Source organism: Zingiber officinale, chromosome 3A (assembly GCF_018446385.1).
Source record: "Zingiber officinale cultivar Zhangliang chromosome 3A, Zo_v1.1, whole genome shotgun sequence".
Classification (NCBI taxonomy): domain Eukaryota; kingdom Viridiplantae; phylum Streptophyta; class Magnoliopsida; order Zingiberales; family Zingiberaceae; genus Zingiber; species Zingiber officinale.
In genome coordinates this window covers 1327822-1336342 of record NC_055990.1, presented here as the reverse complement: position 1 = coordinate 1336342, position 8521 = coordinate 1327822, and the positions used below count along the sequence as shown (strand labels likewise).

The window sequence follows — 8521 nt, the reverse complement described above, 5'->3', positions numbered from 1 at the left end:
GGGAGGGGGGGGCAGTGAATGTTAGCTAGAGCCCTAGAGCCAATCATTTGATGATTGTATTTTTGGACTTCTTGTATCATATTCTATATAAATAAATGCATTTGGTTTTTTGGTTATTATACTTACTTGTATTGGTGCCAAATAAACTAAGTATAATAACGTCCTTGAGTAGAAGGTTTTTACCTATATCAATCGATTGGTTGAATCGATAGTGAGATGATATAGGGAACACTACTCTTAATCATTCCTAGTCGAGTATTAACATCCAGGGACAATGTTAATGCAATAAGACTAGCATGTAGGTCAACTCGATGACTTGATCTCACAAGTCATGGATATAGAGATATCAAGTTGACACATGAGTATACATTAGAGAATGTATACTGAATGACCCGCCATGAGAAAGTATCATGGATCGTTATATGAGTGGCATATACTTTCTCATGTGGCTATTAGTATGACTACTAGTCCTTAGACCTGAAGTCACCATGGATCCCTACATAAGGAGTTATGTACTTTGGTTTCGTCAAACGTCATCCGTAACTGGGTGGACTATAAAGGCGATTACTGAGTATGTAACGAATTATGCAGAGGGATGTGAGTGATGTAGATGGGATCTATCCCTCCTATATGACGGGAGTGACATTGATATTCTTGATAGAGTGAGACCACGAAGTGCATGACCATGCTCAAATGAGTCAATATGAGATATTGAGCTCATTTGATTGAGTGAGTCTACTTGGAGTTCAAGTGGTCAGAGGATGACACGGTCTATGCCTCACATTGATCAATCTAGATGTCTAGGATAGAAGGACACTTGTCATATATTGTGAGGAGTCACAATTAGTAGTCACAAGGTGATGTTGGATCTCAACATTCTTGTAACTTGGATAATAATGATGTGTTGCTAGATACCGCTCATTACTTATGCTCCTAAATGGGTTTAGGGGCATTGCCAACGTTACAAAAACCTATAGGGTCACACACTAAGGCCAATTAGATGGAGATTAGGTTCATATGATGAACCAAGATGATTAGATTCATTTGATGAATTAAATTGGATTAAGAGTAATCCAAATTGGGCTAATTGAGTTGGACTCAAGTTGATTCATGTATTCAACTTAATTTAATGAATTAGATTCATTATATTAAGTTGGCTTGAATAAAATGGTTAGATTAGATCAACCATGGAAGAGATTTGGTCAAGTTTGACTTGACTTGAGAGGAAGAGGAAGAGTCAAGTTTGACTTGACTAATTGCTACATCATTAGTGAGATGGCAAGATGTGGACCAATGATGATGCTCCACATCATCATGGTGTGCCACCTCATGGAGGTTACAAGCCTCCTTTCCCATTAATGTGGCCGCCCACATTAAATGAGTGGGAGTTACTCATGTGGCCGGCCACACAAGAGAATGAATGAAAATGAATTTTCATTCAAGATTCATTCCATCCATCTTCTTCCTCTCAAGCTCTCCCTCTCCCTCTTCTCCTCTCTTGCCGTGACCTATCAAGGTGCTAGCACACCTTCATTTAGGTCTTTCTCCACCTAATTAGTTCGTGTAGATACTTCTAGAGGAGTATCTATTTTGATACTCTTGAGATCCGGCACCGTTTGGACGAGCGGGAACGCGAAGGGCTTCGTTTCAAAGGTATAACATTTTTTCCATGTAGATCTAAGAGTAGATCTTGGTAGAAACTCGTATTCGTAGTTTTTGAAATTTTTCTTTGCACGGATCTGTTGGCTTTGGGGCTTTCGGGGTTTCCACGACGCGAAAACGCGGTTTTCGCGGCCTGAAAAACCCAACAGTGAATAGCTCGGCGTAATCTCGTGCTCGTCGTTGTTTGTTTCTTGCGATGATATGCAGCGGAAATATACAAGAAAACAACACTCAACGCTACCACTAAGAATTTACTTGGTATCCACCTCAAGAAGAGGTGACTAGTCCAAGGATCCACACACTCACACACCCTCCACTATGTAAACACTCATTTTCGGTAACTACTGAAGGCGGAGAAGCCCTACAATACTCTCAACATAAAAAGAAACAAAGAAAAGCAAATACAAGGGAAAAATTATACGGTTTATACAAGAAACCCTAACCCTAGCTTCTTCTTCTTGTTGTATTCTCGCCTCTTGACTTGGATGTGCCTCCAAGATCCTTCAAGAACTGGCATGAGAGTGGAGAAGAAAGCTGTGGAGAAATCGCCTGTGGTCGCGTGGAGTAGAATCGAAGGAGTTGCGCAGAAGTACGCTCGCCAACGGCTTTATCTGCGCCAACGGTCGAATCCCAATCGATTGGGGAGGCTTTGGATTGATCGGCTGATCGATCCAGAGCACTTCTGTGCTCTCTGGAATTACCTGGATCGATCGGTCGATCGATCCAAGGTTTATCGCGTGAAAACCCACCTCCCAATCGATCGCCCGATCGATTGGAGGCTTCCAATCGATCGCCCGATCGATTGGGAGACTTTATGTTCGCGCGACACTTCTTCCCAATCGATCAGTGATCCACTGATCGATTGGGAGGAGGTTTGTCACGGGGACTCACCCAATCGATCAGCTGATCGATTGGGCATGAGCCAATCGATCGGCTGATCGATCCAGCTCTTGTTTTTGCCCAAAAACAAGTCCAAAGTCCCCTATACCAACATCCGGTCAACCATGACCCGTTGGTATATCATGCCTAATATCCGGTCATCCTTGACCTGCCAGGACTCCCTCACTAAGTGTCTGGTCAATCTCTTTGACCCACTTGGACTTTTCTACTCGTGCCAAGTGTCTGGTCTTCCATGACCCACTTGGACTTTCACCAGATGTCTGGTCAAATCTTGACCCATCTGGATTTCCTCGTGCCAAGTATTCGGTCAATCCCTTTGACCTACTTAGACTTCCCAACTGCCTGACTTCACTCACCAAGTCTTTCCTTACTGCCTAGCTTCACTCACTAGGACTTCCCAACTACCTAGCTTCACTCACTAGGTCTTTTACCTGGCTTCACTCACCAGGATTTTCTTCTGCCTAGCTTCACTCACTAAGACTTTCCACACCTGTCTGACTTCACTCACCAGGACTTTTACCTGGCTTCACTCACCAGGATTTTTCAATCAAGTATCCAGTTAACCTTGACCTACTTGACTCTCCTTCACAATCTCCCCACATGAACAATCGCACCTGCAATCTCCATGTATTGTCTATATGTATTGTCAAACATCGAAACCCAAACATCAAGACTTGAGCTTGAACCAATTCAAGCTCAGTCAACCAAATCAACCTGACCTAGGGAATATTGTACCAACACTTTATCCTTCATCCTTAACCTAATTTTTGCTGCTTCATTTCATCTATCCTTCGAAGCATAGATGTTTGACAACAACATGTAAGATCCGACATTGTTGGGCTCTGCTTCCATGAGATTCTTAGCTGCTAAATTCCCAATTTTAACATCCTCATGGACATTACAGTCTCCAAGAAGCGCCCCCAAGACAGAGGGTGATGATGGGCTAATATTTAACCCTTTAATGAAACTTAAAGCTTCCTTAAGTCGCCTTGCTCGACCCCATAGGCCGACTAAGGAAGCATAATGATCATCTTGCACCTCAATTGATGGATCATTCATCATGCACTTGAAAAGATTAAGCCCCCCGTCAAACAAACCAGAGTTGCTAAATGCTGAGAGATAGAGAGCAATCCCACATACGTAACATCGCTAGGCTTGAATCCATTCAGGTGCATATTTTTGACGGTAAATTAGAGAAAAATCCCCAATCACAATGTTAACTTTGCATGCAATCCCCATGTTTAAAAAACTTTGTTTCCACTCCCTGCATGCAAAGTATTACTTATTTCAACTCCCTCATGCAAATATTGATACCTAAATTGTCCCTCAAATTTTTTAGGTACAAAAATTTCAAAATTGAGTACAAAAAGTCCAAAAATGAATATAATTCTTCTTAAAGTCAGTACTTTATATTAAAAATCGAGTATATTTTCTATCAAAATTGTCCCTTTTATTTTTTAGGTATAAAAAGTCTAAAAATAAGTATAATTCATATTAAATTCAGCACTTTACACTATAATCTAGTACTCTATACTAGGATCGAGTATATTTTCTATCGAAATTAACCCTCATATTTTTCAGTACAAATAGTCAAAAAATGAATATAATTCCTATTAAATTCAACACATTAAACTAAATTCGAGTATATTTTGAGGTGAAAAAAGAATCGTATTCAATTTGATAGAAAATATACTAGATTCTAAGTTAATATACTCAATTTAAGAGGATTTATACTAATTTTTAGACTTTTTGTACCTAAAAATATCATGGGTAATTAGGTAAAGATGTTTGACTGGGGAGTGAAAACAAAGATTTTTATGGATGGGGACTCCATGCAAAAATTTATTTGTCAATAGGGGCTGCATGCAAAATTACCCATGTTCCTTTCCTCTTCCCTTCATTCCTTTTCTCTTCGCGACATGGAAGAGCTCTCCTTCCCTCTCTGCAACAAGGAAGGAGGCTCTTCTTCCCTCTCCATAGCAAGCAAGGAGACTCTTCTTCCTTCTCTGCAACAAGAAAGGAGGAGCTCTTCTTCCCTCTTCGCAGCAAGCAAGGAGGAGCTCAAAGGTAACCCTAAATTTCACATTTCTTATACAAATAGAATCCCAACGAGCATCGGTTGTGCAAACCAGCCACCTACCGACCGCATGTCCCCTTCGTGTGCGTCTGTACGCGAAGCGACCATTCATCGCCTGATGAGGCAGCGACCCCCTCGTGTGCGACCGCACACGGAGTGAGCGCTCTTCACCTGGCGAGGCAGCAACCCCCTTGCTGTGTTTTTTTTATATAATTATTTAGAGATGGTTCTGTGTAAATTTCATCCAACTTAGTCCTCCAAGGTCTTATCTTTTACATTTATCAAAAATTTATTCTCCTTGAGAAAACTTTCTAATCCCACATGGGGATAAAGTGAGTTTCCTAGAAGTAGTACATGAACTACATATCCTCAATCACAATTAATGATGTAGAACTAGCGATAGCTAAAATTGTTAATTTCAAAATTTCTATTAGGTTTTATAGTCTTAAGTATTATTTGAACTATTTTGGGATGACTTACATGTTTCTTATTCTTCCATTGTGCACGAAGGCCCAAGTATTCTAAATTTGGAAGCTCATCGTTGTGCATTCATTCAATTTCTTAATTTAAATTTCCATTTAACTTCATTGGCAGAGGTGCCTTGCTAGATGGTTAGTGGAGAAAGGTAGGCAGCACGATCCGTTGTTTATACTTGAAAGCAATACTCAGGTAGAAAATTAAAATCTTTGATAAGGAATCAACAGGAGAAGTGATAAGTAGAATGTCTGCAGGCACAATACTTATCCAAGATGCTATTGGTGAGAAGGTAGAGTTCCTGGATTACAACCCATAAGGCATACAATCATCAATCATGTTCTTTGTCTTACTAGCAATTACTATTTTCCAGGTTGGCAAATTCATTTAGTCATCTTCAACCTTGTTTGGTAGCTTTATTGTTGCATTGACAAAAGGTTGGCTCCTATCACTCGTTCTAATGTCAAGGATACCTCTTATTGCTGCTACTGGAGCTGCCATGTCATTAGTTATTTTCAAATCCTCAAACAGTGGGCAGAAGGCATATGCCCAAGCTGGTACTATGGTTGAACACACAGTTGGATCTATTAGAACAGTATGTTTAAACTCTATACAATTGTTTGTATTTGGTGCAGTGTTATTTATAGCTCTAAATTCTAGTCCACCTTCTCTCTTTTATTTACCATATCAATTATCAGGTTGTGTCTTTTAATGGCGAGAATCAAGCAATGATAGTTACAAGAAACTCACAAATTAAATAAATCATATAAAGCTACTGTTGGTGAAGGGACTGCTTCTGGTTTTAGAATGGGTGTCGTTATATTTATTCTTTTCTGTTCCTATGGTCTGGCTGTATGGTATGATGCTAAGCTTATCATAGAAAAAGGTTATGATGGAAGAACTATTTTCAATTTTATGATAGCTGTCACTACCGGTGGAATGTAAGTCCTCAAACAAATCTCATAGCATTTTAGATACTTTCTTCAATCTGAGCAGAATCTAGAAGTCTTAGCTATATATATATATATATATATATTCTTGGATTAATTTCATTTCTTTTGCCCCTCAACTAGGTCTCTTGGCCAAGCATCACCATGCCTGTCCTCCTTTGCATCGGGCCAAGCTGCAGCATACCAAATGTTAGAGACAATCAACTAAATACCGAGTATTGATGTTTCTGACACCAACGACATTTTGTTGGAAGAAATCAAGGGTGATGTTTGACTCAGAGATGTTCACTTCAGCTATCCATCGAGGGTTGAACAACTGATATTTGATGGCTTCTCCATGTGTATTTCAAGTGGTACGACCATGCCTTTAGAAGGAGTGGCAATGGAAAATCTACTATGATCAGATTAGTGGAGAGATTCTATGATCCACAAGTTGGCAAAGTACTGATAGGAAAGAAATCATGTTACTAAATAAATTAAATAAATTCCTTGTTATAAGTCTGGAATGCTACTAAGTCAAATCATATTATTTTTTGTGTGATATTTATATGTGGTATTATAATTATATGTGATATCTTTGTGGTATAATAAGTATATGGTGCTAAAATTATTTAAGTTTTGATTTTATATTTGTGTGACATTGATAATTATATGTGATTAACATCACATCCTACTTGTAGTGCGCGGTATGTACTACAAATGCTCTTAATGACAATGCACAGCATGTGTTATAAATGCTCTTAATTGCAATGCGCAATATGCGTTGCAAATGCTCTTAACCGCAGTGTGTACCATGCGTTGCAAATGCTCTTAACCGTAACACGCATTGCGAATGCTCTTAACCGTAGCGTGCAATGCGCACTGTTGATGTCTTGTAACCTTCAACAGCTTACATTTGTGCAGCGTGTAATACACGCTGTGGATAGTATATTTGCGCGCTACGAAAAGTCATATTTGTTGTAGTGTAAGCTCAGATTATTTACCGCCCTAGATCAAAGTAGAATAAGAGATTGGGAGAATATTATCACTCTAATAAATATTTAACTACTATTAAGTATTATCGGCTCTCTAATAAAATATAAATAAATAAATTATAACAAATATTTTATCTAATTCATAATCATCTTTTTGATTATTATCTTTCACTTATATTTTTCATCTAAACTAAATTTTAAATTAAGAGCCTATAACCGTTAAGAATGAATGATAAATAAAAAGGTTGAATCCATATTATAATAATTTTAAATCACAGTTCTATTACAATATAAATATTTTTAAATATATTTAATTGGATACACCTCGAATGTACTCAAGAGAAATTGGATAATTATATATGTGTTGATGATGAAGTGAGACATCTGTTTGATAAAAAATCAATATATGATATATTTTTATGATTTAAAAAAATAAAGGTGAGTTTGACTTATGTCCTTTAAAAAATATATCATCAAATAATATTTTTTTCTCTTTATAAAATTCATCCTTCTAAATTCACTAAACGAGTAAGTTATCTCATATTGAGTTGATTAATTGTTGATCTAGTGGCTCGATGACTTTACAATATGTTTGGGGTTATGATATTATGATAAGATATTTAGATGATCATCTAAGTATCCACGATTTTAACTGAGTTTATTAATTAAAGACAATATAATATACACCCGAGGACTAATCAATAAACTAATTAGATTTATCAATTAAATGAGTTTATCAATTAAAGACAATATAATATACACCCGAGGACTAGTCAATAAACTAATTAGATTTATCAATTAAAGACGTGACGCAATACATGCAGAACAAGTTTGGAGGACTTAGTAAATTTGGCTTAACATGAGGACTTTATTAAAACTTGGCAATCACTTTTTATAATATTTGTAATATAATAAATATAGTTAACTGTTCTTAATTACTTATTCTTAATCACACAATTATTCTGAATTTTGATATTGCATTTTCATACCAATCAAAACATAAATATTTAGTAAATGACTGATTATTTTTCAAATAAATCTTCCCATATTCATTGTTATATCTCTTTCTATCCTGTTAAATTTTACGAGTATACTTGTAAAATTAATTTTAAATTTACTAGTTCAACAAATACATTTTTCTTTTTAAAAAAATTTAAAAATAATTTTTAATATACTAATATTTATATATTTTTTAGATTCTAATTTTTGAAATTATTTTAGTAATTTTCAATGATATTAGTGGCCGGGTTGGGGCGGCGCAATGAATGGAGACTGGTCGATGTCTGTGGCGGCGGTATGCCCGCTACTACTGCCGTCGTGCATGTCCGCTCTCCGCCTCTGGAGGCATATTCATGTCCCCTCCTCCGCCTTGAGCCGCCGCCGTCGCCTCTCTGCCCGGCCTCCGGCAACTGGCTTCAAGCCATTCCCCTCTTGCACCCGGAACAAAGCGTAGACCGCCGAGCCAACTACACTATCAGCTTGCT

General features: G+C 37.6%; 1 long non-coding RNA gene across 4 annotated transcripts; it reads left to right on the top strand.

Annotated features, from left to right (window-relative positions):
• The first annotated feature begins 4441 nt into the window (after positions 1-4441).
• Positions 4442-6648, top strand: LOC122050951. 4 transcript variants are annotated; one of them, XR_006131281.1, is made up of 5 exons: positions 4442-4629; positions 5234-5264; positions 5344-5405; positions 5487-6054; positions 6187-6648. It is a non-coding gene; the product is annotated as an uncharacterized LOC122050951 (long non-coding RNA). The 4 variants fall into 4 exon arrangements; XR_006131282.1 differs by having other exon boundaries at positions 5234-5405; positions 5487-5708; positions 5812-6054; XR_006131280.1 differs by having other exon boundaries at positions 5234-5405; positions 5487-5708.
• The last annotated feature ends 1873 nt before the right edge of the window (positions 6649-8521 follow it).